The sequence below is a fragment of the Equus asinus genome, chromosome 22, assembly GCF_041296235.1.
Source record: "Equus asinus isolate D_3611 breed Donkey chromosome 22, EquAss-T2T_v2, whole genome shotgun sequence".
Lineage (NCBI taxonomy): Eukaryota > Metazoa > Chordata > Mammalia > Perissodactyla > Equidae > Equus > Equus asinus.
Genome location: NC_091811.1, coordinates 46,984,854 through 47,000,111, shown reverse-complemented (window position 1 = coordinate 47,000,111; position 15,258 = coordinate 46,984,854). Strand labels below are relative to the sequence as shown.

At 37.9% G+C, this 15,258-nt stretch overlaps 1 protein-coding gene across 8 annotated transcripts in view; it reads right to left on the bottom strand.

The window, feature by feature from the left end:
- TMEM117 (transmembrane protein 117) overlaps positions 1–15,258 on the bottom strand; it is a 423,429-nt gene that overhangs the window by 28,909 nt on the left and 379,262 nt on the right. The window lies entirely within an intron of this gene.

Genomic DNA, 15,258 nt, shown 5'->3' with positions numbered 1-15,258 from the left:
GAAAATGAAATCAAACTACTTGTTTGTGCATGGATAAAAAATTGCCTACTTTTCCACTTTTAAAGTAGCTGCTTTGCCAACATATAAACATAGTTGGTCTTTAGATAATTTTCTTATTATTTCTTTTTCTCTTTTATGTTAATTTGGGAGTATGTTTATGCAGTCATGTTTGAACATACTTATGTTCTATTTTATCATGTATCTATTTTAATCTGATAATTCTACTCTGGAAATCTTCTCTGCTAAGGAAGTAATTTGAAAAATCCTTAAAAATCTTTATATAAATTTTCGATTTATTGTTATTTAATACTGTGAAATAGTGAAAACAACCTTATGACAGGAGAAAAGTGAAAGAAATTATGGTATATCATTCCACAGAAAACTATACAAGCTTCTCTGAATTATAATTATGCAAACTTTATGATATATTGTTAAGTGAGTAATACATAATACAAAATTAAACATATGCTATAATTGTGAGTGGAATCTTGCAGCTACACAGTAAAAAAACAAAATAAAAAACTAGCGAAAGACATGAAGATAATATACCAAATTCATTCTGTTATTGTAGTAAGATTTAGATGGTTTAAAAAAGCCCTTGCTTTTAAAATTTCTAAAAGTTTTCATATGTTAATTTTGTACATACAAATGTTTATAAACACATGCAGACACTTTCCCATTTTTCAGAGCAATTCTTTCTCTTTTTTTTAGCTTTAAATCTTTCTTTGATTCTAACATAGTCAATTTCTTTCTTTACACTCTGACCTTATATCCTCTTATAAATCTTGCTTTTATTCAATCTTGCTTTTATTTACTTTTGGTTGAAGCAATTCCTTTTCAGCTCTGGGTTCAAAGGGGATATAATATCACGTGCTTTCTCTCAATGTCCCCAGTGTGCTGTGAGATTTAATGAGATAACGTTCATGTGGCACTTTATGCTCCTTAGAGAAAGGTGCTATATAAAAACAATGCATTATAATTATTTATGTTATTATAAAACCCACAGAGATATCAGAGCTACAATTTAGCACAAGAGACAGAGTTGGACTAACTCCCAGTGCAGGCTGGGCCACGTCCATGTCCGTTAATGCCAAACTAGAAGGAGGAATTCCAGGAGTGGGAGGAAGCTGCACTTAGAGAACCAAAACGCAAGTCTCCAGTTCCTCTCAATGTCAAAACCAGGATATTTTGGTTTTAATTTACAATCTTCTGAAAATTACTGCACGTCATTTATGTTTACTTGATAACCTATGCCCCTATCTCTGCTCAGTTCCAACCGACTACATTTCCGATGATTTATGGGAAGCAAACTTACAGAGCCAGGGTTAAAAGGCAGGTATGAGTGATTACTAGAAATCATCAGATGATCCGAGGGACTGGGTACTAATGAGGAATATCACAACTTCCAAATGGAGTTAGAAGTCATTTAGTGTGGCCACCCCCTACCTTACACATGAATCCCCGGTCAGCCACCCACAAGTGGTCAACCAGTCCCTGAGCGTTTCTAGGGAAGGGACACTTTTACTTCCTAACAAAGCTCTGGACTTGGAATGTTCTGCTCTACATTTAGCCAGATCCTGTCCTCCTGCAGTTCAGCGATCTGAAGCTACCCTGAGTGTCCTTCCTCTGACCTAGTGATTTCACTAGTCATTCTTTTAGTCTGTAACTGCTCCTTATTCTGTAACCATTGTGTAGGCACCCCGTGAGGCTCTGGGGACACAGAGAGGATTATGGCACTTCTCTGTCCTAGAGGATCTCACAATCTAATGGGGACACAGATACCAAGATAGAGAAATGATCGTAAACACAGTAAGTGCTATGCTGCAGGTAGGAAGTAAAGCGCCAACGTAGGTAAAGTCTTGTGTTAAGAAGCTACTGTAAAAGTCTAGGGAAGACGTGATGAGGGTCTGTAATCCAGTGGTGGGAAGGCAGGAGTGATTCTTGAGAAATTAACAATGGCACCGATGTCAAAGTATTGGATATGAGAACCAAAGGAGCAGGAGAAACAAAAGGTGAATCTATTTTCCTTACTTGAGAGACTGAAGGGATGGCGACATTATTAACAACAACCACCACCAAAATATAGGAGGCAGAGCAATTTGGGGGTGGGGGTGGAATGGTAAGGTAATAAAATACTGTTAAGTATGAGAGTCCTATAAAATATTCAAGGGGTGATGTCCAGAAGACAAGTGGAAATGTAGATCTGCAGCTTGGGGAAGAAGTCAGAGCTGGAAAAAAATACAGACATGCCCAACATAACACATTTTGGCAATGAGGGACCGCATATATGAGAATGGTCCCATAAGATCAGTACCATACACTCTAGGTGTGAGGTAAGCTATACCCTCTAGGTTTGTGTAAGTACACTCTGTGATGTTCGCACAACAAAAAAACAGCCAAACGATGCATTTCTCAGAACGTGTCCCTGTCATTAAGTGACACATGACTGTATTCCAAATAAAGTAAATGGAACAAAATAGTTTAGATGAACTCAGTTGAATACCTAGTCAGGCGCTACTGTGATCCTCCTTATTCTGTTAACTCTGTTATTCTTCCTAAGATGTTATTGACACCATGAATTCACTCAGAAGACAATAATATAAATGTGAAGTAGATGAAAGGAGCTTAATTTAACTACATTTTGCTCCTTTATAATTTTGTATTTAGTTTTGTTGTTGTCGTTTGACAAGTGCAGTTCTTCTTCTTTACCTGTTTTACATGTAATCTTGTAATTTCTCAGTCTTTTTTTTTTTTTATCATATCACACTAATCTATCTTCCCCAAGACCCTCTCCAGAAGAAAAGTAACAAGGCATTTCAAGACCTCTTATTCTTGAAAAATTGCCTCACTACCACACACACACACTATTTCTAGGAAGTCAAGCAATGGGTCTCACAATTGCATATAACTTGGTTCCCTCTTTTACCAAGTAGCATCTGCCTTTTCCGCTTTCTTTTCTTCTGGCTCACAAAAGATATTGTCCACAGAAGACAATGTTCATGAACCTGCTGGGAAAACGCTGGGAAGCCACTGAGGATTCTAATTAGCCTTTGTGAAACTGTCTCCCTCCAACACTAGAACTTCTGGTTTCGCCCCCAGCTAACTACTGCCAAAGATGTTTCCTCTTCTGCTTTTTCTCTGGCTCACATATTAGGCTGACCCAGTCTCCTGCTGTTGTCATTCCTTCTCTTCTATGCACTCTATTCTTCTGCTGCTATATATAGGCTACTTCCGTCAAGCTTCTCTATGTCAACTTTCTATTCCTGTAGGATGGATTATTTCCCAAAATACTCCTCAGTCCATCATGCAAATGGACTCTCTGCAGACTGATCCCCTGGAGCTCTCCATACATATCTGATCATGTCTGACTCAAGGCAAATACAGATTGGGTGATCCTGGGCAATGCCGCACATCTCAAGTGGAATAAGCAGAAGAGAGTTTGTGTAACTTTCATAGCCAATGGAAAGGAAGCGTCAAATCAAACAGAACCAAGTCTCTTCATGTCTCAGACTTTCATTTTGATAAACTCAAAACACTATCTCATTACTAAATTCAAACAAGATTTGATCATTCTAAAGCAATAGTAACCAGAAGATAGAGATAGATTTATAAACAAATGTATAGAGCTGAAAAGGCCAACTTGTATAAGAAAAGCTCATTTTTCAAATTATTGTGCATGATTTAATTTTTATAGACCATGCATGAAATTTTAGTTACCTCAGCCTTTGGAAATAATAATAAAAACAGCACCGCATATCCATTTACTTTGGGTCTGCTGATTTTATTATTTTAAGTACTAATAAAAAGTTATATATTATAAATACACTGGTCAGATTAATTCTAATTGCATGATTTCCCAATGATTATAGTTCTGCACAGAATTTTCAAAAGAATTGAGAAGACATAACATTTCTTCCTATGACTAATTCTCTTTACAGCTTAACACTACTAAAAAGTATTCCCCAAATTAAAAGCACTTTACTTTCTCTTCAGTTGAATGTTCTTTTTACAACTTCTAGTTACCGTGCATGTATGTCTGTCTTAAAGAAGAAACAAAAGAGAAAAAGGCAAGAAAAGTGAATAAAACTGAAAGGAAGATAAATTTGCTCACCAGCCTCCTATCTGACCCTGATGCAGAAAAGGCTTTAAAAGGCTTTACCAAGAGCTATTGCTGGGAAACGCAATTTCAGCTTTTTTATGCCACAGTGATATATCTACCAATGTCAATGCTGCGAACAGAACAGGAACGACATCCTAAAAGCGGGTCAGTTTTCAGAAATCACTTGGGATGAGTTGTCACAAATACTCTGAACTATATTCTAATTGCTGTAACTCACTTGGATTTTGACAAATGCAATAGTTTGGTTTGAATTTTTAAATAATTTTTATTAAAAATCCACAAGCAAAATGTAATTAATTTTTTTCCCTGTGCAACTCAACTCAGATTTCTGTATCAGAATCAGAATTTATTTGTACGTTTTAAATGAATAAAAGTATGTCAGGCAGGTCTTTCCTAATGAAGATAGACTATTCCTAGCCATGAACTATTTTTAGAAGAGATAGAAAATAATTCTGAGGATTTTTAAAGAACATATCAATGATATAGGCATACGCTTTGGATAAGAACTGGGTTAGTTGAAAACACAACCCGTTGACTGGCTACTTCTTTATCCATCCTATATTTCATTTCCTTAAATTGACATTTGAAGCCAGAATCATCATAACCTTCTTGGGATGCTGTCTTTGCTTTTCCTGGCTGAATTAGGAGTACTCTGCATATGGCAAGCTGGCTGATTTTGTCTTTCTCCTCTGCTAGACTGTAATAGCTTGAAGGCAAGGACTATGTCTTATTCATCTTTTATGTTCTTTGCACCTGATACAGTGTTGAGAACATAGTAACAATAAAAAAATTGCTGAAAGAATGGGAGAATGAGCAAGTGAGTGAATCTATTCCATAAGGCAGCTACATTTTCCTAAATTAGAAAAAATTGACAGATTAAGCCCTCAGGGGGAGAAGGATGCTACTTCCAAAAAAGTGCTCAGCACTTTCCTGGGAACCTAAAATGCAGATTACAGAATGTATTCTCACGTGGAGCGACACGATCTAGCACCCAGCACTCTGAAGTTGATCTGCCAGGAATGTCAACTGCCATGTTGTGACTAATGTACGAGCACGCGAAAAGGAAGGAGCAGCTTGCACAGCTTAAACCAGCACACACTAAATGAGTCTAATTTCCTCCTTTAAGAATTCTGCTCCAGCACCCAGACAACTTGACTCCAGTTTTCACAGCTGTTAAAATAACTTCCCCATTCATATTTTACTGAACGGGGGTGGCTTGCTTTCAACACGAGGCTGTAATGAAGAAATTTACTTATTGTTTGTTTAAACAACAGAAAATTTGTGTCACACAGGCCCTGGAGAATGAGTTCAATTGATCTATCATCTAATAACTTTCATGGAAAAAAAATTAAACGTAGATTTGCAAAAGTTTGAAGATACTCCATCATCATACTTTATGATCTAAGCCTTTGAAAATGATAAGGAGACGTAGCATTGAAATCAGCCTTTAGTATTTTAAGAGAGGCAAAAATGCAGTTTGTCCTAACTCCTGGACAAGTGACTCTCTGTTAAAAAGTTACGCTTGATTAATAGTAATGTAGTCTCAGTCCTCGCTGTGATTGGGAAAGGTTTTCACCCAAGGATGTTGTTTGAGTGATCTCCCTGGCCAATACTTTAAACCTGGAGATACAAGCTGGGGTGGAAAGACATCAGCTCTCTAAAAAAAACGACATTCTTTAAAGATGTGACAAGAGTGAGCCTTGTAGAGAAAAATAAACTCTGGTGGCAGAAGTGGACTGTTCTAATGGTCCCAACTCTTTTCCCTCAAGCTCCCATTTATGTCTTGAAATGTTTGGTTGTTCTGCCCTCACCACACTTTACTCCAAATACCGCCTTCTCTTAATCCAAAGACAAAATCCACACATGAAACAAACTCTTTCACCTTGTGTCTTTTAATATAATTAGGTCTGGGATTAGCTTTCCAAAGAAAATTTAAGAAAAAATGGAGATATAAACACAGAAAATACAAAAAATGTTTTAAAATATATGTTTATGAAACAACAGTGATTAATGCCATCACTTTCTGGGCGCTGAAAACTTCTTGGGTGTGTTCTGTTTTAAAGCTGGCCTTGGTAATTTCCAAGATGTTCTCAGTGTTAACTAATGTTTCTGTTTTAAGATAATCTCTGTGAAAACAGTTTTTATAGCCTCTTGAAGTGAAGCACGTCTACTCCGAAAGGTCCCTCTGGTTTTTGATCACAATGTCCCAGTGGGATTCTAACTAGATGAGTCAAGTACTTGCTATTACTCCATCGGTCACTATTTGTCTGTAATTAACCCTCTTCTAAAGCATAAACAAACCCTTCTAAGGCCATGGTACTCACTCCTGACCCCACTCACAGAGTCACTTCTATAGCTTTAGAACGAGACTCAAATATAGGTATTTTTTAAAAGCTCAGGAAATTCTAATGTGCAGTCAGACTTAAAAACCCTTGCTCTCAAAGCTGAGTAAAGACAAGTTCAGAGGAAGAATTCTGATGATAGGAGACAGTTAATGGTCTTTGACTATTTCTCTGAGCTTTTAAAAGTGCTGCCCTCTCACTTTGATCTCCTGATTGCTAATTCTTGTAAGAAAATTACCTCTCTTATTAAGCAAAACACCATGTTCCCTAAGAGGAAAGTGAGCATCTTACTTGAACGTTGTTACCACCTTAAATTCTTTTGGGAACAGAGCCAGATTTAAGAACATTAATTAATTTTCTGGATGAGTGTCTCTCCAGAGTTCTTCTATGCGCATAGATGGAGGACTTGGGGTTTATCACGTGAGAGTTTCCTACATAACAAAACACATACTTATACATACCATCAAAGCTGTGAGGTTATGTTGAACGATAGGAATCATTCTGAGAAACTAGTACCTTTTTCCTCTGTGAATACTTAAAACTTAAGTGCCCTTAAACCCAAGAGTATTCTTGGGAACACACCTGAGGTTTTTATGATTCTATCACAGGCTATGAATTTTCTGGATCTCAAATTTATTTCTACATCTTCGTAGCTTAAGTAGAGGTTTAAAATGCATGGCTTTTGAAATCTTTCCAGAATCTGTTACCTGTGGGAAAAATTTCCAACTTTTAATTTAGAAAGACTATTCGCCATGGACTAAAAGGTTACGGTAAAGGTAGACTGATGTAATTGAAAGATTACACAATGGAAAAAAGGTGCCTTTTAACTAATTTGTCGTGTGTGTGTATAAAGGCATACTGGACAAAAATCCTGATGGAAAAAAGATTTACAAATAAATTATGTTCAATTATCCACACACACACACACACAAAAGGCAAATCAATGTCCTTACCAGAAAAAAAAAAGCAATTAAAATTAATTCATTGGCCCAGAAAAATGATCTTTTCTCACATGGCATCCCAGAGAGTGGTATTATTTTCAATGATATGCTTACTTAATACAACCACTTGCAAAGGGACAACCATTACGCCACTTCAATGAGTTGAAGATTTTACTTACATTTTGGCCTATGGAATCTTTTCTCCTGTGTTTGAAAACTCATCAGTTAAAACCCACATAGATTGTCAACTACAGAGCAGGCACTCGACTCTGAAATCACTCTGCTGATTCAAATTGTGCTCTGAAGGGAATTGGTCAAGCTGCATTTGACACAATGAGGAACAACTCAGCAACATATGCTGAAGTGACACAGTCTGGGAAACAAGGAACCAAGCGTGTCCTCCTGCCTCATATTTCACCTATTGTGCAGTATGTGCTAGAGTCTAAGAGACAAATAGACTTACTGAAGACTTTCCCTGTTCAGAAAAGGGAAAAGAGAGTAAAAGCAAGAGTGTGTGTTTGTGAGTGTGTGTGAGAGAGAGAGAAAGGAGAGACTCTTTGTTGGGTATTTTGTGTGCTGTGTGTTGTCTGTGTACTTTGAAGAAGAGATTATGGACAATCACACTCTGTATTTTGAAGCAGGATAACAGACAACCACACTTATCTGTTTTAAGAATGATGGACATAGATTAGACGTCATTATGCAGGAGCTGAAAGTCATGCAGGTAAGTCAATTTAGACCCACCTTTGTAGAACATTCCAAGTGGTATTCACCATTACTAAAGCCACATGCTATTTATACATTAAATATATTACAAAGCATTTGTCCAAAAAAATCATTTCAAGAGCATAATAAAAAGAGAAGAGTGGGATCAAAAAATAGAAGTCTTCTTTCCCAGCTAAGACTTAGATTGAAATGATTTGTTAACTTATTTAAAGATAACCAAATTAAACAAATAAAATGATTTTATTTTTATTGAACTGACAGAATTTTAGGGGAAAATAATTCAAGACTTTAAAAGACAGTTTCACAGATCTCAATTTCTTCATTTGTTAAAAGTGTGAACTTTAGTAGTAGATGATCTGTAAGACCCCTTTTTAGCTCTAAAATATTGTTTCTCTAGAAGTGAAATAAATAATCTTAGTAGAGGCTAAGAAGTGATATGGTCCCTAATTGTCACCTTATTTGCAGAATCATAAGAAAGAATCTAACAGGACTAGGGTTCACTGTTCAGATATATTTTCAATTTTAAAATGTTGAATTAACTACATCTGTAAATACAGGATAATAATAACAATGAAAAAAGCAATAAATAATGATGATATGTTACTGTGTAAATGAATAGCAATTCGCTCTCCATTCACCTTAACCCCTAGAGTCTTGTGGGCTAGTCTGTTTGATATATCTTTAGTCGTTCACTGTCTGAATGATAATTATAATGCTGATGATATTAATAACGGATACAAGTCATTTAGGATCTATTTTGTGCTCTGCACTTGACATATTTTATCTTATTTAATCTTCACAGTAATATTATGAATGTGCGTTTTATCTGTTTTATAAAACAAGAAAATGTAAACTCAGCTCAGACAGGTAAAGTAACCTACCCAAGGTATCCCATTTACTCCTTGACGATTCTAGGAATTGAGTTCAGATCAGACTGCAATCAGGGTGCTGCTCCCTCCACCATCCCATAGGACAAAGGAACCGAGAGAAACATGCACTGAAAAAATGGGATCTGATGAAATGAATTGAAATTCAGAGCTAATACAATTCCCTCAAGGTTCCCTCCAGACACCTCAGCTCAGCCAACGCTGCCTAGACAACAGTCCTTCACATGACGAGTGCCCTTTGCCTGGATGAGCTCCCTTTCCACCATGCCGTTCCACCAAAGGAGCCCTACTCTCTCCCTTCTGCCCCTTCATCCCAGCCCCCAAGTCCCAGCCTGCAGCTTGGAAACCCCATTTTCCCCTTCTCAGTGCTCAGTTAGTTGAAATCTCTGGTCTGATACTTGATGACTGGTCTAATGCACCCCTCTCTGGGCAGGCCCACTCTGCTGAGGGGATGAAGATGAAGATGAAGCAAGAGCGGGAAGACGTCCAGGTGGCAGGTGTGGGAGACCCTGCAATCCTAGGGCAAGTCACTTAGGGAACTGGAGACAGAACCTTGGCCTTTTCCCATCCGAGATCTCCTCCACAGAGCAATGACGGCACAGGTAGAAAGGGAGAGGCAAGATGGATGTGCAACTATGTGACTGTGTAATGATCTGACTGATCACAGGGCACTGTCCCAGCAGGTGACATGCTCAGAGGCACGCTCAGGTCTGCTCAGAGGCACAGATTTATACAATACCACATACATCCCTTTGTTCCTTCTTTGATCCTCCAAGATTCCCATCCTCTGGTGGTCTGTGCTAACCCCAGGTGTTGTTTGAATACACCTTATCTGCCCAAATTAGGCTTAGGCACTGCCTCCTTGCACTGCCATGATATTTTACCCTAGGCAGTAGTTTGATGTTCAGATTGGAACGAGCAGGACTGACTACATAATTTGTGGGGCCCAGTGCAAAGTGAAATGTTGGGCCCCTTATTCAAAAAGTATTGGAAATTTCAAGAGGGCCACAGCAGAGCCTTAAACCAAGTGTGAGGCCCTTCTGAGCGTGGGGCCCTCTGTGACTGCACAGGTTGCATGCCGACGGAGCTGGCCCTGGATGTCTGTTCAGTCTTTACTTGGTGAAAATCATACTTTTAGTTGACTTTCCTTTGAGGAAGTAAAACTGTACAGCATTTCTATTATTAAAAATATGTAGGGGCTGGCCCAGTGGCATAGTGGTTAGGTTCGTACCCTCCACTTTGGCGGCCCTGGGGTTTGTCGGTTTGGATCCTGGGCGCAGACGTACATACCGCTCATCAAGCCATGCAGTGGCGGCATCCCACATAGAAGAATTAGGACTTACAATTAAGATATACATACAACTAGGTACTGGGGCTTTGGGGAGAGAGAAAAAGAAAGAGGAAGATTGGCAACAGATGTTAGCCCAGGGCCAATCACCCTGACCCAAAATAAATAAATAAATAAAAAGGTAAAGCAACAGACATGCTTTTCATCATAACTTACAGTTCTCAGGTGGCATTAATAAGTTATCTATAGTTCTGTGACATTGTGGTTGTGGTTTTTAATACAAGCATGCTTATTCCTACTTACTCCTCAGCTATTATAAAACCTACTTTAATATTTACTCCCCATTGCCCTTGTGCTCAGCATCCAAGCCGGGCAACCTACCAGTATGAGCTGCCCTCACCTGTCTGACCTGATCCAGGCTTCCTTACTCCCTGCCGTGACCGTGGGCACAGCCCTAACTTCATGGTCCACTTCAGTGTCACCCAAACATATTCAAGGATGACCAACCTACTGCCAAGCTCCTCCCACCAAGAATATTATTCCAGAGGAGACACAGCAGACGCAAAACAGTAGATTTTTTAAAAGCCAATCACTATAACATTCTCCTGTCTACAACTATAATTTATTGATCGTACCTTTTTTTGTTTGTTTTAAATTGCGGTTAAATCACATAAAACTTACCATCTTAACCATTTTTAAGTGTACAGTTAGGAATGTTAAGCACATTTACATTGTGGTGCAACCTCACCACCGTCCACCTCCAGAACTTTTCCATTTGCCGAAACTGAAACTTTGTACCCTTTCGACAAGTCCCCATTCCCCCCTCCCACAATTCTACTTTCTGCCTCTATGAATTTGACGGCTCTAGGTACCTCATATATGTGGACTAATAGAATATTTGTCCTTGTGTCTGGCTTATTTGATATTAACTTTTGATGTAAATTTTTCAGGTGACAGTCTAGAACTGGAGGAGGGTCCCTTCAGGGGCAATCAATAGACAGCCACTAAGTTTTAGGGAATTGGCTTATTGCTGTAGGAAATAAAGCCTGAACGAGAGTTGGATATGTGTTATCCAATAGCTCTGGGTTGGAAATATTCTCTCCATCACTATTTTCCCCAGGTTGGCTAAGTCTCTTTTCCTTCACCTCTTCTTTATTTGTCAATAAGAATGCTAAATTTTTTTGAAGTCAAACGTCTCAATCTAAATTTGCAAAGTGGCTTGTTTCTTAAGTTGTTACAAGAGAAGAAAAATGTCCTTTTGGCTCATACTAATAAAACAATAATCATTCAGGTTACCAACCTGCAAACTCTCCCATTGTTGGATATTTAACGTCTTTTTTTTTTTTTTCCGATTAATCAGCATCTCATTTCTGCTTTACTTCTCCTCAGTTCACCCTCTGTACTGGGAACACTTTGCCTAGATATGCAAATTGTTGCAGGCTGACCTTGACAAATGGTCTGTGTTTGTGTAATTTAGATTAGTTCAGTAATTGTTGGGAACAGAAGCCAGAAATCTTCCCGGGGGTATTAAACATTCGCTTTCGGGGCTTGGTGCTCCGTGAGGAAGGAAAGGTCAGACCAAAGTTGCTTTAGCACCTTCATCCCCAGGTCCCACTCTTGCTGTCTATAAGCAGCTGCCTGGAATCCATCAGCCGGAAGCTGGCTGAAGAGAGGGAGGATGAACCCCTAGATTTTCCTGGAAGCTGAGATGTGGTAAAGCTGGCTAACCTTTAGACAAAAGCAGAGAGCAAAGCCAAATCGAAAAGGTAATAAAAGTGGTCCTGTGGCCTTTAGACGTGACAAACGATCTGCTTTGGTTCTGCTTTAAATAGCTGGTACCCCAGAATAGTTCTTGAGAAACAAGGTGGCTGACTTGGAGTTTTATAAGCTATTTCAAGTTTGTTTTATTATATAGAACTATTCCTTTTTTGTCTTTTAAAGTATCTGGGGACTCCTACTAACAGTGGGTACACGTAAGGATTATGATAGCCTCTAAGAATCCCAGAGTTTGATCTCCCTCTCTTTTATTCCCCTTATTCAGCCCGATAATATAGGCTTAGTTATGAACAGCTCTCACTATGGGAGAACTCACCACTTGCCATGAGCAGCCTCCTTGGAGAGCCCCCCTACTTAGCGTTCTCTTCTTTCATCGATCCAAAAGCATTTCCTTTAACACCCTCCCTGATACAGTCATGGCCCTTGAGCCCATAGCCAACACATTTTAATGCCCTTTCCATGAACACTACTACAATTTCTATCCAGTTCTTTATCCTACTATATAACCCATTGGGTGCTTGTTCTGGCATTGCAATGGTTCTCATAACATGTTCTAGCTGGTCCACAGACCTCTGTTGGAGGGTAGTGCCTACATCTGAACCCACTCTCAGGCCTAGTTCACCATCCCAGGGCAGAGCATGACTGACACTAACCCTGTTGTAGATGCTAATCCTCTTTTAAAATAGGAAAACATTCACGTGGTCAGAAATTCAAACATGCCTGTAGGCATACAGATACCTATAATGCAAAATCAATTCTTTCCCCTCTTCCACAGTCTCCAGCCCCCCCACCTCTTCCAAGGGCAACTACTAGGTATTTTTTCAGCAAACATTCTTGACAATCACAGCTAAGTAGTTAGATGGTTAGGGATGAGAGGCTCAGCTGTGTCTTCCCCAAGTCTAATATATTTTTAACAAGAAAGGACCTCTATAGTTGGAAACTGGCTAGAAAGTGAGCAGGCGGGCTGCCCAGATGTTACAGAAGACTGAGCTGTGGTAACGCTGGCTAACCTTTCCAGAAAAGTAGAAAGCACAGCCAAATCACGGTGTTTATAAATGTGGTCCTGTGGCCTTCAGATTTGATAGTTAAAAAATGATACATCTTTACTTTGATTGCTTTTCCTTAAATTTTAAGTGACGTTGACTCTTCTTTGATAGTTTATTAACTATTTGTATTTATCAACTGTCTCTTCATATTCTTTACTCATTTTTCACCTTCATTCATTTGCTTCATCTAGAAGTGATTTTGGTATAAGGAATTAGGTTGTGATCCAACTTAATTTTTTTCCAAATACCTACCCAGTTTTCTCAATAGTTACTGAATAATCTATCTTTCCCTGACTGATGTAAAATACCACCTTCATTTTACATTAAATTATTTCTATATGTATTTTAGATGTGTTCTAAATCTCTAATCCACTAAACTTCTGTATATTTCTTAATGCAGAAACTATTTTAGTTGTGGCTTCATGATATATCTGGCTCAGACATTCATGGCTTATTTTGCATATGTATTTTTAAATTTTAAATGTAGAACTGTCAGGTTCAAAAAAGTCTTGATTTGGGAATATATATCATATAATATATATGTGACATATATCCTAATGTATATGATTGATTTAGGGAAAATTATAAAGTGAATATATATGAATATACATGTACATATATACGTATGTATGTGCATATATATAGAGAGAGAGAAAGATAGAGAGAGAGAGATTGCCATGGATTCAATCCAATCTTAATCCCTCTTGGGAAGAAAAATGCAATATTTTGTCCATTCTAAAATACTGCCAATTATGAAAAACAGTAATGATTAACTTAATAACCATTTTTAGGACAAAAATTATATAGAACTAACATATTAAATGTATTCACTGACTATGAGATGCATTTTGATGTGAAAATGTGCATGTTAGAATGAATTGCATGCTGTGAAACTAACTCCTAAGGATCTCTTGCAAGACTGGTTGTCCTCATCTCAATCAGAAGATAGACTATTTTTCTTTTCAGACAGCTGTACGAATCCATCCTTCGGAAACATGGAGTCAGGTTTTCAGTCTATAGCAGAGGATGTCTTTAAAGGATGAAGGGCATGATACACTGAAAGTGGGAACATCCTTTCATCTCTTCAGACCTCTTTATCCCCTCACAGCAGCTCTGCTACATTCTTACCCTACCAGATGTTACCAGGTATTTTCTACAAGTTTCCACAACTGCAAAGGAATATTATACATAGTAGAAAGGAATACAAGTTACTCAAGGCATTGAGTTTCAAACAATATTTTAAAGGATCAGTCTTGCTTCTTGCATGTTACTACCCCTGTCAACAACTTCATTTTGTGTGTGTGTAAAAACTGTTCCAGCGAACAGTAGGTCCTGTTGATGAAGTTTACTCACATTGTTCTGAATGAATAATTCTGTAACAGAATAGAGTGCAGCATGAGAGGGGAAGAAGGGCAAGAAAGAAAAATCTAGATGTAAACATTTATAAAGTACCTACTCTATGAATGATGCTATGTTTTACATATAGAGCTTATTTGGAAAAATACAGCTTTGGTTTAAAAAGAAAAGTCTTTGAAATGCAACATTTAGGCATTTTTTCCAATATCTACTGGACTGCTTTAAAACATAAAATCAGGAATCCAGGAATTATTTGTTTCTGGTTTCCAATAAAGCTTCATTAATCACCACAGATCATTAAAAATCAGTAAAATGTCATAAAATCTCACCTTCCATTTTCCTGTAAACCTAATGCTGACACTTCCATAGTGAAGGGTTAGAAAATTGAATGGATTAGACGTGTTCTAGAATACAAATTGAGAGTTCATGACAAATAGGAAATGTATGCATGTCTATATCTATGTATAAAATATATGCATAATGGTGGCTTTGCAGGCATGAGAACTTTTTATTCCCTACCATCAATTCATTTGTTTATTCCTTTCCTCTTTTAAAAGAATCATAGATAAAATTTACTGGGTTATTATTAATCACATTTTATGGACAAAGACAATAACACAGAGCTTAAGAAACTCGCATAAGATAAATTATTAAATGAGGGAACCAGGGTTTGCACCCCAGCAAAACTGACTCTAAAATCTGTCCTCTTTAAACATAATATTACAAAAGCATTCAGCAAATCAATAATCATATGTATTATTCTGTGGCCAAAGAGT